Here is a 22,941-nt window from a genome sequence, read left to right as displayed (position 1 = left end):
ACATGGGAAAGGGGCAATTATTCTAGGCCGGGATCATCACAAACACCGACAAAAATACTTGGTATGACAATGAGATGATTGAGATCTACCATCAAAATACGAGACAAGCTACAACAAGTTATGAAAATCTTAACAACTACCACATAAAACATTTTATCTTTGAGAGTATTTTTTCTCAGTATTCAACATATCAGCCTTTTTTGTTGTAAAAGCAGTTGCAGGCTAGAAAATGTATTTCAAAAATTACACACTACATTTTTTCCATTTTTGATCAAGTAAGATCAAAAGGACCACTCCAAGTTTCCGATGGGAAATAGGAACACTGGAATCATGGGTTCTATGCTGGAATTATTCCTTGGTTTCCTGAGTGAGTATCATGATGACAATAATGTAGATATGAGGTCCATGGATATCGGAAGACTGCATGTGATTCACGATTTTCCTTTTCCTGAACTACAATGTAAGTAATGACCATATGGCATGAACTAACGGACTACTTTTCCTGTGTCAAAGGTTACATCCGGAGTGACACACTCACAAACCAAACAAATCATGACCAAAAAACTGCACATAAATTACTTTTACCAGAACTTCGAAAACCTGACTAGGCTAATTTTTTTGGTCTACTTTCATTCAATGTTAGCAAAACATGATTATCACCAAAAACAAAAAACAAAACATGAACAAAATAAACTAATGCATTTGACAGCACAAAAATACCAAAAACAGGCTTCACTGCTAAAAGTTAAGGGATGACGAAACCTTGAACTTTCTACATACCCTTACCAAAGTATTTGACACAATATGATTAAGGTCTACCAATACCAAGATCACTTTACAAAAAGGTGTTTGTGTACACACTACTTTGCGAACAGCTGATGTGCAAATATTGTGAAAACCTGCTGGTATGGACGTCCAACCACTCTGCTGAATGCCAGGTCAGAGGGTCATGACCTTTGACCTCAAATTACCTACTTTAGCACATAAGATTTTTCCTCCATGGCTGGTATGAGGACAATTCTGCCAACGATTCTGAATTTCTCAAGGCCAGACTTATCATGTAACATAATGTCTTGGTGCTCATTATCAGCTTTCCTGCATTTTTTTAAATTTGAAGAACAACTGTTGAACAAAGGCATACAATTACCCACTGCATTAACAACATCCATGACAAGAATGTGCTGACATTGGAACTACAACGACTGTCGGTACACTGAACTTTTAGTCGTGAGACCCTTCTTTTATTATGTACCGGAAATCAGATTGAACTGACAAAATACAAAACACACACTTTGCTGAATCTCGCAGTTCTCAGAAATTATTTCTTGTAAAACTGTACAATTTTCCAAACTGAATACCAGCTGATCCCCACCACTGTATATGACATGCTACATCTAGAAAATGTTCATGCTAAATGCATTCAAAGAATTTTGCACATTCCTATAAACAATTTTGAAATGAATTTTTTTCCCCTTCAAAATTTTCTGGCAGCAAATTATTTTGCTGAAAACTATTATCACAGTCCTAACTCTGTCCAAGAAATTACATATTTTTTCCCACTATTATAATGAAATATTTACGATCAATTTTTTTTGCTTACGAAAAAATTATTTGAGAGATGCTTCTTTCTGATAGCATCAAGATCAAGGTCTACACCAGCATGGAACTCATTATCATATTCCAGACTTCTTTCCAGATTCAGAATTCCAGACATTTGAGAAGGCATTCTTGAGTTCTGCAGCAGGAAAAAAAATGGCTGCCTTCTTGCTTGACCTTATTAGTGTCTAGGTAAAGAGTGATTTACACAGTTGTCATCATGTTTTAAAACATGATACATACTGGTGTTCTGATTGCTGGTGAAAACTACATGAACTGTATTAATGGCATGGGGTGCCTCTTGAGATAAGTTTCCCCCTTGCATATTTGAAATTCAAAAAGTACAAGACACCAAAGTTGGCATTATGTCTGACACTGCTCGAGGTCGGACATGATATCTGGTGAATTGCTCAAGGGGGTTTCACTCCATTTGGCAAAGTCAGGCAGGAAATACAATTCAACTGATCGGGACAACAAACTATGTCTTGAATTTCAAGACCTAAGCTTGCGTACACGTGGAAAACTTACCAAATGTCACTATCAGCTCTTTGGTCCGATATACAAGTATATGTACCGATATAAATGCATATGTACCGACATACATGTATATCAGTATGTTACAATCAAATTTGCATTGGAAGTGCAGTACCACCAAAGAAGCACACAAAAAGCCATAAATACTGAATATGCCAATAACTACAATATTCGTACACTTCAATATTTCTAGCAATTGTAATGCAGTTTTTTGATTGCATATTTTTCACGGTGAAATATTTCAAGTACATACTCAATTGCCAAGGCCAACAATTTTAATCCCCCAACACAGTATAAATATTCACACACTTGAATTTGCAATTTTCCTACTGAAGTCAAATTCAGACAAATGTAAGCAATTTCATCAGTCTACCCTCTCATGTATCCACAAAAATTTTGCTGACAGTCTGTCAGTGACAAAAAGCCGAGACCTTTCCTGGGCCTCCCAACGTACATACTGATCAAGAAAAATTTCCAATTTCATCTCCAATAATCTTTCAAAGATGGATTTCACACAGAAAATGAACGGTGCAAACCAAATCAGTAATATCACATCAAAGATCAACAAAACAACCAAGAACTTTCACACAAAATGGTACCGGAAAATGTTAAAACGGACTCTGGAATGCACAGACTGGGCTAAAAGATTCCGGATCCACATTCCAGCACCAAATATGGATAAGGAGTAAGAAAACTACTGGAGTCAAGAGACGGGGAAAGGGAAAAAGCATTTGATATCCCGATTTAAGATATACATGAGAACTTAAAAAGTTTCGGTAGACTTTGTGAATGAAGTGAGAAGACTTACAGTTTCGACGAAAAAATAAAAACTTCTGCAGGAGCCGGGGATCAGGAATGTAGTGTTGTTCGCTGGAAGCTGAAGCTGTGGCAAAGAAGACCCCTCAGATGATCTTCTCACATTTCAGCTCCCTAGCACAGGCTGTCATCTCGCCTGTCATTGGTCAGTGAAGTCACATGACCCAAACCAAGAAATAATTCTTTCCTCCAAATAAATTATAATTTTTACACTTATAATTCATTCAGTAATTCCGTCATAAGGGAACCAACTCTTTTTTGCCAAACTAGGCGTTATGGAAAAATAAAACTTGAATTTTCAGAAAATTTGTTTCTAGCTGACTATCGTTTGCACTGCATACATCTACGGTAACCTTTACACACAGAGTTCAAATTCTCTACATATTTCGACAGCTGTCCCTTTAAAGATGGCTGCTTACCCTACAACACCCTATAAAAATATTTTACTTCAACCCTTCACGACGGTTGTACTATTAGGAAACATGGCTGATTTTATTTCAAGATGGACAAACAGACAAATAAACCAGGATTGGAAAGTTTTGACCTCACTGCCCCGATTTTAGCCCAGAGAAAACAGGGACAGACTAGGCATTCTTCACATGCCAAGATGAATCTACAGCTGTGGTATGTCAGCCCGGACGTCACAGCTGTCAGACATGCTTGGTGAAGCAAGTGCAAGCCACTAAACCTTAAAAAGAGCATTCCTTGTGTAGAAACACATTACATACAATGTAGCCAAACTGTAAACCCATTACATTCACTGTAACCAAACTGTAAACAAGTCACACATACAATGTATCTCAACTGTAAACGCATTTATGCATTTATTCATGTACAAGAGTGCAACGAATTCTGTACATTCTCTTGGCCACCAGACAAACTCAAAAACAAAAACAAAACAAACAAACAAATTGATCAACCAACACCATATATGGCACATCTATGGCACCCAAAACTTGACTGAGAGAGCCAAGATAATGGTTCATCTGGTTACTGTGTTACGTATTTTCGCAGCTAAAGGCTTCTGCAAGCTAGTGCCCCAAGGCCAAAGGGTTACAGATACTTGATCTCTATGACGTTCATATGCAACTACAACATCCATCCCAAGCTGAAAATGTATGGAAGCCTTTGAGATGCAGTCTTGGACAAACATAGGCGAAGTTGCTTTAGTACTGGCCCTCCAAAATCAGGGGATATCCTATTTCTAAATACATGTATTACCAGTTTGTTTTGTAAAGTTTCTGCAAATTCTTCATCAGCTTGAAACTCAAAATAATCCCTCCTCCAGGCTCCAGAGAAATCCAAAAGTATCCCTTCCCCTCCTCCTGAAGAAATACTGCAATATGTTTATTGTTATTCACTCCATAAATGAGTGTTCACAGTTTGTTTATCATGGACTAAAAGTCTGTCACCTTGACAACAGTGTGACATCATCTGCAGCTCTAAATTCACAGAACAGTATATATTTGTATATTGTATATGAGTAGGGTGAGTGTAAGTACCTCTAATTGATAACATTTCTGAACTTTTTGAGTTCGCATCCCTAAGGAATTTCTGCAAATTATTTTGAGTAAGCCCTAAACAAGAACATTTACATAATAAGTAACATTCTTTGTGTCATATCTGAGCCAGAACATCTACATAACATGTAACATTTCTCTATGTTAGCCCTAAAAAAAGAGTGTCTACATTATATGTATCATTTCTTTGTGTCAGCCCTTAACACAGGAACATCTACATTGTACATAATATGTATCATTTCTTTGTGTCAGCCCTTAACACAGCAACATCTACATTGTACATAATATGTATCATTTCTTTGTGTCAGCCTTAACACAAGAACATCTACATTGTACATAATATGTATTATTCTTTGTGTCAGCCCTTAAAACAAGAACATCTACATTGTACATAATATGTATCATTTCTTTGTGTCAGCCCTTAAAAGAACATCTACATTGTACATATCCGGTAACATGTATTATTTCTTTGTGTCAGCCCTTAACACAGCAACATCTACATTGTACATAATATGTATCATTTCTTTGTGTCAGCCCTTAACACAGGAACATCTACATTGTACATAATATGTATCATTTCTTTGTGTCAGCCATTAAAACAAGAACATCTACATTGTAGATAATATGTATCATTGCTTTGTGTCAGCCCTTAAAACAAGAACATCTACAGTACATATACATGTACATAATATGTAGCATTTCTGGAGTCAAAGAAAATGTTTCTTGTGTTAGTGGAGCTTCAATTCAACCATAGACACCCCCTCTACTGTCTATGATTCAACTTGTGGAGCACATGAAGGCTGGCTGACGGTGAGGGACCATTGCAATCTTTCCATCTCACAATTTTGATAATTTTGATGAAATTTTTTTATGTTATGTTTTCACGATAAGTGTTTGGAACTCTTGTGAGAAAAGAAAAGGTAAATGGCCAGGGTATTACAGTATTGGGTAAAAATTTGAGAAACAAATCCTATGGACTGTGGTATATACATGTATATGTACTTTATGTCAAGGGCTATTTCACTTTTAAAGGTAGTATGCGCCTCGAAAGTGAAAGACTTGAAGTTTTGCTCAAACTGTCCTGAATAAAACTTTCAACCATTCTCTTACCAAATCAACAATAAAAAGTGGGGGCCACCATTCATAGTTTGGACCTAGCGAAACAAATTATATTTGAAATTCAAAATGGCAACCATTCCTGTATTAACTCTATGGGGGAAAATTAAATTTTGGATTTTGAAAAAACTAAGATAGTGAAAGTTTTTTCTTTCTCCCAGAGCTTTAAAATGAGCCCCCACATGTGGTAGATCAGAAAAGAATTGTAGAAATTTGAGAGTCCGACTATCTGTCCCCATGCATGTTCTACCTTAATGCATATATACATGTACTTTGTGGTGACATCTTTACTCTACTGTGATGCCCTAGTTCCATTCATTCCCCTGTGACAAGAGACGCCAGCATTTTCAAGAACACAGTACAATGCCCTTTTCAAGCAGAAAGACTGCACATGATTCATGACGTTGAATAGTATTAGGCAGAGATTCGTACGCACATACATCTGCTTCATATACTAGAAAACAAACAATCAGTCAACTGACACAGATATCTGAAAACAAATTTTACCCACTCTGGAAATGCTCGCTTCGACTGACTGCAGTCTGCAGACAGTTTTAAACACCTCAAAAAACAATGAATTCCTGATGACGCAAATCACATTTTTTGTCCACCAATGAGATACAATGCTTTGAACTCCTGAAAACTTAGCTCTAGAGTTTAATCCACCTGCAAACAAAAAAAAAACGATTCCAGGCACAATTCGCATTCACGTAAGCACAGATATCCGACACAAAGCCTCTGGGTATAGACAGTTACACGTCCATGCAAATCAACGCAATAAGTCCTGGCGTACATTGTAGTTTAAAACATCCTCTGATGTATAATCAGCATGATCAGGGGGCTTTTGTCAATCTAACAACTTTATCGGTAACTTTACACCTTACGTTAACAAGATCACACGTACATGTACCCAACCGACGTTAGGAAAGGAACATTTGCATTTACTTAATTTGAGATCTATTACATTACAGGGCATTCATTAAAACGACAAATGAACGATTCTCTGAAACAAGTGAACGACTCATTACAGTCTCCACTAATAACCTTTCTTTCCAATGTCATTTATCCGGGTCCCTTTGGAAAGCTGTAGACTGGAGCTCCGCTGGGATTACTAGCTCAGCCATTGTCATTTTAATTGGCAAGCCGACAAAAGTTCTTTTCTTGCAAGAAAAATTTAACAATGTCGAGCGAAGACTGAAGAGTAATTACCAAGAAGTGCTTAGATGTGATAATTCACTACACCTTATGTACAACATTTAAATCTTTCACATCCCGATACTTTTTGACAGTGGGACAAGAGTTGGGCCTCTCTATAGTAAAATGCAGTCCTAAATGGATAATCAGATACTCAAATATAGACATTGCTTCACTGGTACACTACATGTGAGGGGACTCACTTTGAAAACTGTGGAATATATGAAGCTTTCTCTGTCTTGGTTTTGTGAAAATCAAACATTAAGTTTCCCAAAAGAGTTAGTATAGGAGTGGCAGCCATTTTGAATTTTAGATACTGGTAAATTTTAGCTGATTTGTTTCTCTGGTATCAAAACTTGTACGATGACCCCTGATAATTATTATCGATTTTGTAAAAAAGTAGTCTAAATTTTCCTTTGGCCAGGTTTGAGCAAAAATCAAGAAATATTGAGCAAGAAGTTTAACTCTTCAGTTTTGTGGCAGATACTTATGCAGCCTTAACAAACAAGGCCAGACTTCTCATCTGAAAAAATTGATAGTACGGTACATGCTAGACTCTCAGTCTCACATCTGACCTAACACGTCCATCTGTTTTTAAACTCGGTAACTTTCATCAACAACTTCTGAGGAAAGGCACAGAATTATGTATACCCCGAAAAGTTTTCAAATTCTCGCATAATAACACTAGCCCTAATTTGAAAACAAAAGTTTTGACCTTGACAGACCAGACTGAACTTCAAATCAGTGTGGTCACAAATTTTCAAGTTGGCTTTACAGGTTTGGGATGGAGATGAGGTGGGAGGGGCTTGAAAATATTCCTCACATTTCTTTACTTGTCTAGCCAGTCATCTTCAGAAAGTTTGGAAGGCTACTTCTGACACTGATTCTCCGAAAGACAAGCAAGAGGAGGAAACTGAGGAAAGCATGACAGAAGAAGAACATTAACAGCCAAGGTAAAGCATGTCCTTCATGGGAATGATGCATTTTGGGAGTTTCAGTGAGCTTTCAGTGCAGAAGAAGACAAATTTGGATATATTTGTAGTTGGAATGTGACACAAATTCTTGCAAAGAAGAATTGCAAACTTTCAAGCTTTGTCTTAATCATTTCATGGTCTCCTAAAGTTTGTCATGGACAAGGTATAATTTCTGTTTAATATATCCTTCTATTTCCCTGTCATTACTCTTTGGTATAATCTCACGTCAGAGGTAACCTTCAAAAAGTTTGATGACTTAACCCTATCACCACTATGGTTTGACCAAATCCCATTGTTTTCTATGGTGAAGTTGGACCTCTAGACAGGGAAATAGGGGTGAAAGGGTTTCAAACTGCTTCATATTACGATTTGCAAACCTGATTATTTTTCACAAAGGCAAGTGTTCTGCAGGTGCAAGGGTTGGGTGAAGTTCTCCTTATAGCGTTCTTGTCCGAGACAAGAAATGAATTACCTTTCAGATTCCTATCATTTTAATTAGCTTGAAATGAAAACACTACACATTTTCACTCGGTGAAAAGTCGTGATAAATGTGTCTAGCCAAGGCTATCAAGGCTGGCAATTATTGTTTATTGGCACACTCAGCCGTAACAGAGCAACCAGCGTTTAATGGGCGTCAATGACAACACAGGCTAGAAGACACAATAGCAGATCGACTTCAAGTCAGGATTTCTGGCTGGAGATACATCCACCAAGACGACCACATGAAAAGAAAGTACGGACCCATGAGATCAAGACGGCTGATGTATTGCTTTACAGATGACTGCCGACTCTAATCATGGGAAGTTGCTGTTATCAGCACCTTGGGGGTACATCTCCATTAAAAAAGAAAACTGCTTTAAATTAAGATGTAATCATTGCACAGGGCCGTAATTACCTGTGAACTTACAAAAGAAACTTCCCCTATCTATGCACCCCAGCCATCACCCACCAACATATGTACAGTTCCTTCCCTATTGAGTTCAGCAGTTGCCTATAGACTCACACACATGAAAAGAGGGGTCGAAGGGTGGGCTCTTTCACTCAGATCACTTTTATAGCATGCTAATGCATATATAGTGGATACTCTATGTACCAGGTATTGCCTGGTATAAGTTCAATTACTATAACTGTTGAATAATGAGTCGTCAGACATTCAATACACTTAAGGTGTTATAAATCCTTACAGCAACTCATACACTTGTCACGTCCACAGGTAATCGTCTTGCTATAAATGTTGGTAAACAAACTGCAAATATCTTCAGTTTTGACAGCTCAGAAGTAGCTGTGGAGGATTTGAAAAGCACATGTATTTCTGTTCTCAGTACCAAATGGCCCAAGTCTTGTCATAATATCCAGCAGACCATGTTAAGATGTCCATCTTTTACTACATTTTACTATATTTGCATCCACAACATCACAGTACTGGTACTTAAAATTGATCTTGTACTGCTTTAGAGGTCAGGACTTAAATTCCTATTATTTAAATTTTGACTCAATGATTCAGCAACTTTGGCCAATAGCATTATTTTCTTGTCCTGTCACACTGGTAATTTTACATTCACTCATCCATTGAACCCACAGAATTAGAAGCAGCCTGAATGTAAAACATTGGGTAATCCTGACCTGGACAGACCAACAGTAATGGCAACCTCTGATCTGATGTGTGATTAAAGGGGAACACCAACATCATGTATCCAAGGTACATGTACACATTGAATCTTATGCATCTATCAGTTGACTACCTATGCACATTAGGTTTGTTGACTCTGCAAAAACTTTAAAATACTAGAAACCAAGGATATTGTCTCCAATTCTGAAATTCTTTTTTATTTGAATACGCCCACTATAACCTGCACACTAACAGAAAATAGTTGAAAATGTCCATTCAGCTGTACATATAACTCTTGATGCATCTACTCTTGTTAGGTTTGTCAATTACTTTCTTGTTCTACTTGAAAAAGCCGTATTGAAATACCTATTATTCAACTAGTCAATATAGCCTGTGTGTGTCACATCCAACCTTAGGCCATTTAAAGAAAATTCTTTGTTTGCCGTCCTTGGATTTTTGAAAAACCTAACAGCCAGCCAGGGGAAAAAAAACAACCGACAAAAAAAACAAAAGTGTATTTACATAAGCTCAATTTTATTTGGTTTCTTTTCAAAAAATAATATTTTTCTTTGTAATAGTGTTAACATTTTGTTTGTTTTCTTAATTTCCTCTGAAAACCTACCACCATCCAGACGGCAAACAAAGAATTTTATTTAAAGGGCCTTACTGTTGACAGGTGAATTGTACTCCACGCTGGCCTACCACTAGAATGCATTGGCTAACATTCAAATTGCATGTCGCATACAATGCATCACACTGGAAGGGATAATGTTATCATACATTTCAAGATACTTTGGAGAGAAAAAGAATGAAATGTGTTTGTTTTCTGGAAGATTAAATACTGGAAGTATCCTCAAAAGTCACTTTTTATTGTCCTTTTAATTAAAGACAAACTGGAAACATGTGACCATGGGGTACATAACATTATTTTAAGCTTCAACAGTTGAATTACTTATTGTATTCTTCCAGTCCTGACCACACCAAAGTGTCTGTTATTCCAACATCCAATTCCTGTGTGCTCAGCTGTGCATGAACAATACACCAGTCAAGGTGAGTTGTCCCAAGACAAGTCATCTTGATGATATGTTATGCTTCCCACAAAGTAGAGAGCCATCAAATTTAATGATGCATTTTATGTGGCGGACATTACCAGTTCAAAACGCGACTTTGCATGATTTTCCAAACGACTGATGATATGTTTACGACCTTTGTTCTCTTGACCCCATTCTGAACACACGGCTTTCAAAGAAATGTCCCTGGTCAACCTTCAAAGATCACGATTCTGCACCGTAACTCACCTTACAAAACTTTATTGCCTTTTCTATCAAGCTTATTCTATAACCCTGTCACCTGCATGTCCCTGGATATCGGTCAACCCAACCTATCAAAAGATGCAGGGTATACAAATGTGAAAAGATTTTGGAAGAGTTAACCCTTTGACCACCATGGTTCGGCCAAAACCCATTGTTGTCAATTGTGACTGTGGACCTGTTCACAGGGGATTGGGGGTTGGGCAGGTTGAAGAACCAGAAGCTCTGACTTTTGATGATTTTTGCACTACTTTCATTTTAACATTAATTGCAGTTTCTTGTTCTTCTCCTAAAAGCAGTATTCAGCTTGTCAACTCAGCCTGTACATGTATAGATTGCATTGTTATTGTTGACAAGTAAATTCTGGCCTGGACAAGAATTCAAATGTAAACAATCACAGCGCATTTAACATGTACAGAGACAATGTGTTGTAGTGGCTGTTTCAACATATTTTCAAGAGTACATGTACAACAAAAAAGTTGCAACTGACATAAAAACAGATCATCAAACATTACAGCTATTGACCCTTTGAAGTCTTCAACTCAATGGTGACCAGTAATGTTGAAGAAGAAATCACAGCGCACTGTCAAAGTGTGCACAAAAGTGCATAAAAAACACTTTGCTATTCAACCAAAACTTCTGATTACATCTACAACAGAAATTCTTCTCTCAAAAACCTATTATCAAGTGTTTCTCTATTATCTTTGTCTGATCTAGCACACTAGAATTCTTTTAAAAACATGTCCTTTCTTTCACGACTTCAAGAGTTTGATTATCAGCCTGCAAACCCTGCAGCCAGGTTATAATACCTTTATCTTCCTTATTCTATTCTTCATCTTTCTGATGAGTGTCACAACTCAACAGTTACCAGATATACAGTCTGTCAGGGCAAATTTCACACTACATGTAGCTATTACAGATGCATTCAACGCTGGAACACCTGTGCTTTGTTACTGAGCAAAAGAGTTGACAAGGCTTGAAATACTAAAGTGAACACTGCACTGAGCGAGCTGGGATTACCTCAGGGCTGGTATACATACATGCAGACTGGCTGACCAATGTGGACACCATGCGCGTCAAAATAAAAATACCGCATATTCTGATCTGTACCTAATGTTGAATCATCGTGCCATTGGTTTATTTTGACTGGCAAACTTTTCACATTTTACATTTTTTCAGATACTCACAGAAGTACATACAAATTTGTATGACGCTATACCTGTGGTCCTGCAACTGAACTTCAGTGTAAAGATTCAACAGCGCTATCATTTCAAAGAATGTGATAGGAAGAACCTGTGTCAAACAATGCAAAGGATGTCTTCGGAATTTATTATTGAGAATACAGAGTTTTTGCAAAGTGTACCGTGGTATATTCTAATAGGGTTCACCTCAGAATAAAGATACTATTTTTTTTAATAAAAGTCTTGTAGCCTCTCATAATTCTTAATATTAGCACTTCTAAGTAAATGTCCCTCTATTTTTAACTTTCTTTCGAAAATGACATGTTTCGAGAATAAATCTTATAGAGAAAAGAGCAAAACGAAGATGAGTAAAAAGAGAAAAACACTGACTTTTGCAAACACTGACTTTTGCAAACACTGACTTTTGCCAAAAATACTGCACTCAAAAATGTATCCCACTGCAACAATAGAATTACAGGAATGGTTTGGAGGTTCTAACACCATTTACCTATCTTCCCAAAACTTTGCAAAATACACTGGACAAATTATCTGGTCTCTTTTGATGTAAAACTTGATCATGTACACTTTATACAAGCTGGAAAAAAGTCTTGTTTGTGCTGCGAGTAACATGTATGATACATATACATATAACTCGGGGTTCAAACTAGACTTATGTCTACATCGAACCCTTGCAAGTGTACTGTACATAACACTGCAAAAATCATGAGAGACATTTGAAATTAGAGCTGTCACCATGTCAAAACTCTAAAAGACGGCCACTCAAATAGAAATAGGCCTCAAGATACGGCCAATTTTTTCCATCTCCCCTTCCCACTTCTTGACACCCTCAAACCCCCAATGCACAGGAGTACAATAACCTAGATTCTTCACAGTGGACACTCTGCCATGTATCAGGAAGCTGTTGAATACAAAGGTTACATGCCACAGGGTTTGCTCACTCTCAGAGACTTCATTAGAATCTCATCAGTGTCAGTGAGAATGAGTGTGGACTCAAGCTATGCCACCCTCTTGCCACAATGGTACATTCTATCTGGGTGGATGATGGAATATAATGGCAAGATGCAGGTTGAGCACACACAACAGATAGGGGTGTACTGTATTTCTGAAAGAACCTCCATTGGACTGTTTGATTGGAAAATTCTTTGGGAGCAGAGAAGGGCAACTTGGGTTGTGTAAGGGGGAGGTGGTGGGAGGGCAGGTGATAACTGTAATGAATACATCACACACCAAGTGTATCATTATGGTGGAGTCCTTTCTATTGTGAGTGATTCTACGAATTTGACATACTCCCTTGACAAGTTTGAATTCAAAAAGAAGAAGAATATTTCGATCATTTTTACACCTCGCTGCACTTGACTCCAGACTAGCTTTATTTTCAGACTACCTTCAAACAATGTCTGCTTTTGATGTTGCACTGAAATCACCATTGTGAACAAGCCCTGGCCCAGTCGTTCATTTTCTTGTAAAGTGCTATCTTTAGCTTTCAAAACACTCTTCTATTGTACTTTCTGAAAAAAAAAGTTCAGCCCATTGGAGTACAGAACAGCATCTGAATGCGGCTGTCCACTAGCATTGTACACTGATTTGCCTACTGAAGCGAGAAATTTGACCTTTGACCCCTTGCAGTGAGTTTTGAGCAACAAAGAAGTACTTTATCCAATAAGAACTGCTCACTGTTTTTCACATTATTTCCTTATGATCATATTTCTGTCTCTGTTAAAACACTTAATTTTAGAACTCCCCTCTTCAATTTGCATGAATTTCTAATATCGATATGACTAAGCAGCACAGAGAAGGTTCTGAGGCATGTTTCTGCAAAGAGATTTTGAACATATATATTTGTAGATGAAGAAATTAACGAAATACATGATGAAACTTGTCTGAGAAACCTCTCTGATCAAGTCAACCTTCTACAAGAGAGATTTTGCAAGATTGAGATAGGTTGAATATAATTTTCAAGACTTCAGATATCATAGATCCTTAGAAGTGCTGTTGTTTCACAACAGAAAACAAGGAGTGGCTAGCTTCACATATCTGATCAATATCCAAACCAACTTTATCATTGTAACAATTAAACTATGGTTCTGAATAACACTTCCGTGAAAAGAAGTCGAAGCCACAAATTCAAACGGTGTTAAAATGTAGAGCTCATCCGCATGAGCACAAATGATCCCCACTTTAAAATATGCAGATCCTGTTTCAATGCAGCTATTGGGCTATATCGGAGCAAACCACTGACAAATAGGGTTGTTTATAGCAAGGCTGCTGCAGGGACACAGTGGCCACTTAAATCCTATTAATATCTCTTGCATACCTGAAGCCAAATTTCAATCATTTTTTTGAGGATATATGCATCAAGTGACAAAAGGCGTAAAATGGCCGAACACAAAATCTGTCAGGACATTTTGCAATAAAAGACTCACATACAATTCTAAAGATGCTGCATATTTGCTTTCGGAAAGCTCTTGTATGGTGAGTGGAATTTGGAAGATTGTTCTGTGTCTCAAGTGGGCACTCTTTCCCTTTCTGAGCGTTAAAATCAACAAATCGGAGGGACACAAATAACTTTGTTTACTCTTTTATCAGGGTTGATGGCCAAACTGCAAACACTGCCGATGGGAGGGTATTGAAAATGAGGAGTTCAGATGCTCCGGGTAATAAAAGGTCACGCTGTTGGAGGGAAACCAACAGTAAACAGATCATGAAACTTGTCAAAACAAGTTTAGGATGACACTGAGAACTCGGATCTCCACATGTGGCCATTTTGGAGCATTATCAGGTCAGATATTTTTTTACATGAAGGAAAATTGCAATGTCCACGGGATGCATGCATGTGACACTCAAATTTCTAATTTCTTAGCTTCAAGGGACAAGTGCTGTGAACTTACAAATGTTTCGCTTGTTGTTTTCCCAAAGTATGTTGAAAGTCGATGTATTTGCCTTGCAAACAGTGTGTCCAATATGAAATGATATTGTTGACATACGAATATTTGATCAGACTAGAATTTTATTGCAAGAAATAACAGTGAACAGAATACACACTGAGGCTCCGTTGACAAGTTGAAAACTAGGCATTTGACATGATTGTGGAAGTAATTCAAGACCGTGTATTTTATGTTAAGAACAAAAATACGGGTAAGTAAATCAAAATTTACAGTTGCAGGAGCTTTGAGATTGTCGTACTGATGAAATATGATGAAATGAATCTGTGAAAGAAATATCAGAAGACAGTTTTCATGACATCCAGACTGAATTACCAAGTTTTTGTATCATTTGCATGAGAGCTGTTCACCATCGTGAGTTTGTATACCACATGTAAATTATACCACTTGACAGCCAACATTTGCTGCTGCCGACAGAAATTTTGCGAAATTTTCTGTTTGTGCATGTTACTATTGTTGTAGCTTAATTGTGATCACAGCCCTTCACATGATTTTCTTGCTTTTCATTATTTTAAACACTGGAACTAACTGTACCATTGGTGATATTGTTGTAGGTATGTATAATTTCTGCAAAGCCCTATAAAAAATCTCCAATGCATTTATTTTTTTTTACTGACTGTCAGATTATAACGTTATTTGTGGTTGGCCATTTTTTGTGTTTACCTTATGGGTGAATTTCAACCAGTATACATTACATCTATAAGAGGCACGTGTTTATGAGAGGGATGTTAAGTTTGTAAATTATAGAGTAAGATGGTGCCCTGGTCAATTTTATGGATGAGGTTCCCATGGGTACATCATCAGTAACATTACATGGTAGCAGCACGTTTTACCAAAGTTCAGAAACCATTCAACAGTGCTCCTGATACTTTGATTTTAAATAACTGTAACTTTTTGATCAGCATTTTTGTTTCATTTCCTGATCATAAAATAGAATAATTGTTCTACCACCAAATACTTGACATAGTCATATCAAAATGTCCAATGTTCAACTTTTGAAGGAAGTCTGTATGCATGTAATATGTCAAAAGTTATTTTGCTGACAACAGAATTTTAGTCCGGGGCCAGAATTCAGTGTCGATGATGGATGACATTGCAAACCCATAATGCATGACCAATCAGTGAGTCCCATACTTGCAGCACTTGGTATTTTAATACATTCTGTATAGAAAGGATAGGATGTGTACCGGTTTAACAGAATAGGATGTGTACCGGTTTAACAGAACAAAAAAACAATAACACATCAATCAAAACTGCAGCTGTTTTAAACCTATTGTTATGTTTACAGTAAGAAACTTGTTGATCACAAAGGTCCTCAATTAAACATTTTTTTCTGATATTTGCTGATTGAAACAGTAAACCATTCCTGTTTTTGAGGAATTCAGAGCATTCCTGCTGAGTCGGAAACCAAAACTCTGAATAATATTTGTTTTATTGGCAGTTCTTCTCCAGGCTAACAAATAAATATTTTATAAACAGATGATATTTTTTTAATGGCAACCAAATACAAAGGTGATTTCCAATCTTCTTGGCACATTGTAAGAGAAGCGTTTACATTTATTTGTTGTACGGATGCAACGGTGCAAAACTGTTCCCAACAACAGGTGACAAGAGTCGTGTACTGTACATGATATACTGAAAGCCATTATGCTAGCTCCGACCTCTGACCTCATTGTGGGGGCGTTGGGTCACTGAGGTCTGACGAAGAGAGATATACGAATGAAAATGGCTTTAAAATAGAGTCTTTGATTTCTTACTTCATGAAGCCTGTCATCAGACATTCATTTGCATAACTTCATTTGCATATTCATGTTACCACAGGCTTTCGCTCGGTATCCATGGTAATACCAGCTCTCGCTCAGTATATACAGAGAGATATAACTTGTGATGCGACAAAACAATTGTCCCAGGCACACAATTCACTGTGCAAGAACACAAAGGCGGCAAGACACTACTTAGAATCCTTATCAGTTCTTATCACAAACTGTCCTCATAAGAGGTCATTTGCATTTCAAATTTCCACCGATGGGTAAGTGACAAACAACGATTCTTTGTTGGTTCCTGACTGCTGTACCTTGATGTCTGGTGTAATCTAAAGCTTTGGCACTGCCTGGCTGTTAATTTATTTATAGAAGGGACGGGGTACAATTGGTCACTTTTTAACTACAGATGACTGGTTTGGGCTGGACAGTGACCCAGAGGTTTACAGAGGTCAATATCAGGTCAAGTGGACAAAACCGGTCATCTAAAGATGGCGTTATGATGTTGTAGCCGGCAGCTTTTTTTTAGAGGTTAGCTCTTTGAGTTGGAAAAAAATAGTAGCGTGGAAAACACTGATTCACAATCTTGATGTAGGGAGACAATCATTTTAATCCACATGATAAGAAGAGAAACAACATTTTAGGATTTAGATTTTCTTGTAAATTGAAACTATTGTGATTAATTTGTTGTGGTTTGTACCAGGGGACATGATTTCAAACATACTGTATAACTTAATCGTATAAATCAAATTACGTCAGGATAATTAAAGCCATTTATTCATTTTGGCAAATGATGGTAACTTGATCATTTTAGGCAAAAATATTATATATTAATTATAGCCCAAACAAGGGACTATGTAGGGTAGGTGAGCATTTCCCGATGTCAGGAGGTCAAATGGTCTCCTGCCTCGAGGGTACATAGTCCCTTGTTTGGGCTATAATATTTTTATTACATGCCTCTCTTACATAGTTTTCACTAAAAATGTTTGAGTATATTTGCAAATGGCAAAATATGCTTTATTTCAATGTCAGACAAAAATATGTTAAAAAATAGAATGATTTTCATCATAGAAAGGCACATTGATATATAAATCACTGTTATGTGGTTTATCGATTTTCACGAAGTATTTTCTAAAAACCAGAATTCCCACAAAAATCATGTAATTTTAACATTTTTAAATCCTGAAATAAATTGTCTAGTTGAAAATAGTTTCGGTTCACTTTCAGTCCAATAATGACTATGCGGCCCGCGACGTCATCGACTCATTACCATTGAATCTTAAGCAGCATGCGATGTTCGATGTACAGGCATATGATAATTTACAACTAGATATTTATTAAATTATGTACACTTAGCCTGAGTCAATGAAGATACTGTCTTTATTTAAAATTCAATCAGCACTTTGGCAAATGAAAGAGAATGTGTTTTCCAACCTAGTCTTCAGAATTGGCTGGTTCACAGAGATGATTTCAACTATCAGAGCATTTATGTCATGCTGAGAAAAAAAAATCAAGATGGGAAAAGAGCAAGCCATATATTTTTTGGAACTTTCTTTTAATTAATTTTACGTCCTTAAAACTGACAATTCTTTTAGAAAATGCACCTTCATTTTATCCTATCACCAGGCTGTCAGAAAAGTTGGAACCAGACCAACACACAAAGGGGCAGTAATAGGGTCAAGACTGAAAGCTTATCAAGCAATGTTCCAACAAGAACATGAGAGAATGTACAGTAATATTAGAAAAACAGGCTTAGCCCAAAAAAGCTGATCCACCCATGAATTTGAAGAAGGCACTCAAGTGACTGGTTAATCCTAAAGATAACATTATTACAGTACCATGGAGTAAGATAATCACAAAGACTAAGTTAATCTTGTAATTAAATCAAACCCTTCAGAGATCAAAGAGATGGGAAACGCTGGAATTTACACTCAATGACCCTCTCTGTCCAATGGCAGAATAGCCTCAACAATATTCCAGGTTTTAGGATTGTGATCGTGACTATCCCGGTGACATTACAAACTGCCTCACCCTGCGGTTGATATTATCTGTGTTTTACAATCAGAGGCAGCGGTTTACATTGAATGCTTTGGTTGTCATGGTAACTGTCAACACATCATCATTAGTGCGGTGGGGCCCAGAGATACAGACAAAAGGCAATGCGTCAAAAGAGGGGCCGACTTGCAGCGATTTCGAAGCTGTTATCCAATTGGTTGGCAGAATCGTACCGTTATAATGAAATAATACAAATAAACTCCCTAAGTTGCTGTGAATAGTGACAATCGACCAATCAGATATAACCTTGCAAACATGCTGCGAGTCAGCCGCAAAAGAGTTGGGTTTTAACTTCTGGGAAAGATATTTAATCACATATGTACGTCAGTGTCTCATTGATTTCATGAATGCTAATTTGTAATGGTTTAGTTTCTTGGCACAGGAGACATGTTGAACAGAAGCCTGTGATGGAAACTGATGGACAGCCTGCACAGAGTTCATCTATATTTGCTTTAATACACCATCCTAAATGAACTCCTAAACTGCAGATGACAAATGTAAACAACGATATTGACTCATCACATATTCACACAGAGTCAAAAATCACTGGGCTTTTTGACAAATGACAAAAGCCAGCTAACAAAAGTTGCATTTTGTTTAGCCAATCATAGGGACCCATTCTGATGTCTACCAGCCTCAAATCATATCAGACTCCACATTTTCTACCAATACTGACCTTTGACCCTGAATGAAGCCATGCAAAACCAGACACCTAAGGGGCCTGCACACTGAACTCATATTACTATATGTTCGTTCCCTGACCTCAAAAGTTTAATTCATAACACTGTGTGTGGTTTTCAACTTTAAATATTTCGAGTCAAGTTTCAAGTATGTGGTAACTACTATTATTGGTGAAAATTTTAATTCAGAATATCACATGGGCTCTTTAGTGTTATACACTCGCAATTCGTTCTACGCAAGGACATGTTTGCATTGACTTTTTCATCACCTCTCAAGACAACATATGTTATTGAAACTGACTTTGGGGGAAAGAAGTGGGCAGCAGCATAGAAAATATATCTCTCACGGAAACTCAGAGCAAAACTGACTTTTCCATTATCTGTGGGCTAATCATACTTGACAGATGTGTGGAGTAACTTGTTTGTATGCCAGGACCACTCCCTTGTCAAACTGGCTGACCACGGCAGTAATTCTGTTGGTAGGTTCTGGTGAAGTCCTGAACCCTCCCACTGATGCCTGGACCAGTGGAACAAAAACGTCTTATTTACATGACAAAGAAAGGGAATGTTTCTCGAGAAGATAGCTGAAATGTCACAGTCACGTCTCAAGGGTAAAGTGAGTTCAGAACTGCACCGGATCGATTTGAGGCCTCCGCTCCGCTCTATTAACCGACATTGTTAAAGTTACTTGCACCTGTTTCGGTTGTAGGAACTCGATAACCGCTACTCCCGACAGACGGTCATTTGTCATTCTTGTGATGAGGACGTTCATAAACGCTACAAAATTACAAAGCCCTTTCTTTCAAAGTGGCTACGTACTTGCGCACAGCACAGCGGTGACCAGTTATTCACTACGGGTCAATGAAAATGTTAATGAGTACTCGAATTTATCACAGAAATTTTTCAAGAGTTCATCACCCATTTTGGTACCTCGCTCCAACTTCCAAGCGTCCCACGTAAAATGAATTCCTAACACGGTTATGTCTTAAATATGTGAGGAATGCCTGATTTGAATACGATAATCTTTGTGTTGCAATTTTCAGCACACATACAGAATGTTTGCGTATTTACAATCACGAGATGATTTCAATGATTTAATACGATTTTGCACCATTATTAGACACTCTACATGAAAATCGCTATTTTAGTACAAATATAACCTTTTATGGCCAGACCCGACTTGAGAAGCCATCACGAGTAATGTGTGATCTGAGTCCTAAGAATTAACCATTCAACCGAGAGGGGAGTTCATCATGATTACAAAGTTCCCTATTTTTGACGGGCGTGAAAGCCTCTTGCAATTCTAGTTAACACCATATCGCTACGGAATTGACGTCAGTTTATCAATGGTAGTGTTTAGTCTCCAGTGTTTAATTTAACGCTGTGTACGCATCACAGATTCAATGACGGGGTGACGAACTCCCCTTTCAATGTGGAACAGCTCACCATGAAAACAAGTTACACACATTCCAGTACGGAGACAGCATACACAAGACTTTGTCAATGATTATAAACTCTTAACCTACTATACTTAAAAAGTTGACCGAACCAAAGAGTCGAAGCTGAGCATTTGCCAAGAGGACGTTGAATTATAGCTGGCAGGCACGTCGTGCCCGTGCCGGGCCATGAACGAACGTCCGCTTGACACATGTTTGTATGTGTGAACGCCGTTACGTCCCGACAAACCAGTGTCTTGTTGAACGTCGTCGCAAGTTCTTTAAAAGACGAGACGTGACGAAAGCGTGGTTGTCTGTTAGATCGGACACGTCTATAACAAACGCAGAATGTATAGATGGCATATAGGGTCAAACTTTCAGAATCCTTACCTTAAAACGCAGGAAAATTAGCTGAAAGACCAGACGCCGGGCACACAACTCCCTGCACCAAACCCAAGCGAGTGGGAAGATAGAAGTAACTCTAGTCACGTGACACTCATATCAGATTACGATTGGATAACAATAGAGCAATTGACACAAAGTATTTTCTCAGCTCTTTGCAAATTCTTCAATTGCATCCGACAGAATCGTTCGCAAAGTGTCAAAAATGTCACAAATTATCTAAATTCAAGGATATGTAATCACGGTCTCCTTATGTGAATGCAAAATCGCATATTACTCCTTCATGAAGCAAAGTACTTAGCGTTCATTGGGCCAAACATGTATAAGTTTACTAATACTAGGGCGTTTATCATCCAACTTTGGCAAACAATTTTAAGTCTGTGTTGTATGTGGACAAAACTATCATGCTCATGATCGTTTAACTGTTGCGGCATATGGAAAGACTTAATTTTTGTTGTTGAAGAATATGGGACCTTACCATCTTTCCACGGCCCGTCATGTGGTGGCGTTATCACATTGGCAGTTGCCGCTCGCCTCCGCTTCAGTTATTTAAGCTTACTCTTCACAAAACATCATTTTCATAACACAGGAAAACTGAACTTGAAGACCAGACGACCACTTTTAGCCTATCCCTGGCGGTATGCTAAATTGCGACAGATACCATTGTCGCATAAGAATCCCTCGTCGACGTTGAATATTTTAATATCTAGAGGAAAAAAAATCGGGGGAAAAAAGGCATAAATTAATGTGGCTATCTTGTCAAATTATTTGTTGTCATTATCGTTTCATGTGAACAGTTATTCATGTTGCTCTGCTCACTGAAACATGTTGACTTACCAATCATCGGAGCTGTACTCACACCTTGCATGTACACCTGACATATTAAAGATGCTGATTTAATATCGACGCAATTTCTGGTATGTACCATAAATTATGTCAACAAAGCACTTATCGTTATGTCTACAAGCAGGGAGGTAGTAGAGATCTGACAGCTGATATTTGCATGATCCATTGAGCAGAACAATTGACACAAATAGTTGCATAGGGAAACAAAAACCCCGTAATGATTTTTAAAAATATAGCAACTTCGTCTCCTTGAGGTGAATCGCACAAAATGTGTGTGCTTGACTACATCAAAATGATGAATTTTATGAATATTCAGTAGCTTCCACATAATTACCGTGACGTCATTCGGTTCAGCACAGTTCCGTGTTTGGAAGGATTCTGCTTTATGAAAAAAAGAAAACTATATAATTTGAACAGAATGTTTGTCACAAGCAGGTCATGTTGCTACCTTCTGTCACCGTGACGGCAGTTGCCTACGCGATGCCCCGGGGCCTCCAGTTCACCCACAGTCCCTCCAGCTCCATAATACCCCTGACAGTGACACTAACCCTAACCACCCGCCAAAAACGATGTGACTCAAACAAACTGCACGGCCTTTGTCCATTTGGATCTGTTTGTCCAAGACTTAAGATATTAGGTCACAGCTATCATCCAATCATTAAAGATAATAGATATAGAGCAAGTAAGCTGATATAATATCACCCGTTACATACGTTCAAGTTTTAATTACAGGAGTATGCCACCTGTGGACTCTCAGTCTACGCCACATAGTCCCACTGTGTCTAGGCGAAGGTCTCTTCCGCTCATGTAGGCCTACCATCCACTACTGGCGAAAGAAAGTTTCCCTACACAGTGACTGAGTGGAAAGTGCGGTTGTGAGTTGACGCTGCCGCAAAGACGTGGAATTCATGAGTGACCCGAGATTATCGTCTGAACAGAGTTAGTCCGG

General features: G+C 37.9%; 1 protein-coding gene across 30 annotated transcripts in view; it reads right to left on the bottom strand.

The window, feature by feature from the left end:
* The window catches only part of LOC139137639 (troponin I-like), a 42,209-nt gene extending 20,960 nt beyond the window's left edge, over positions 1-21,249 (bottom strand). For 19 of the 30 annotated variants that reach the window (XM_070705835.1, XM_070705851.1, XM_070705873.1 and 16 more), the window contains exon 1: positions 2,939-3,074. The gene's annotated coding sequence lies outside the window, so the exon portion shown is untranslated. Of the gene's footprint in view, positions 1-2,938; positions 3,075-21,134 lie in introns of those variants that run through there. The other 11 variants (XM_070705844.1, XM_070705867.1, XM_070705889.1 and 8 more) reach the window with 1 other exon arrangement.
* Positions 21,250-22,941: the final 1,692 nt, after the last annotated feature.

Source organism: Ptychodera flava, chromosome 1 (genome assembly GCF_041260155.1).
Source record: "Ptychodera flava strain L36383 chromosome 1, AS_Pfla_20210202, whole genome shotgun sequence".
Classification (NCBI taxonomy): Eukaryota; Metazoa; Hemichordata; class Enteropneusta; family Ptychoderidae; genus Ptychodera; species Ptychodera flava.
Note: the sequence above shows the minus strand (reverse complement) of the source record. Positions and strands in the feature narration are given on the sequence as shown.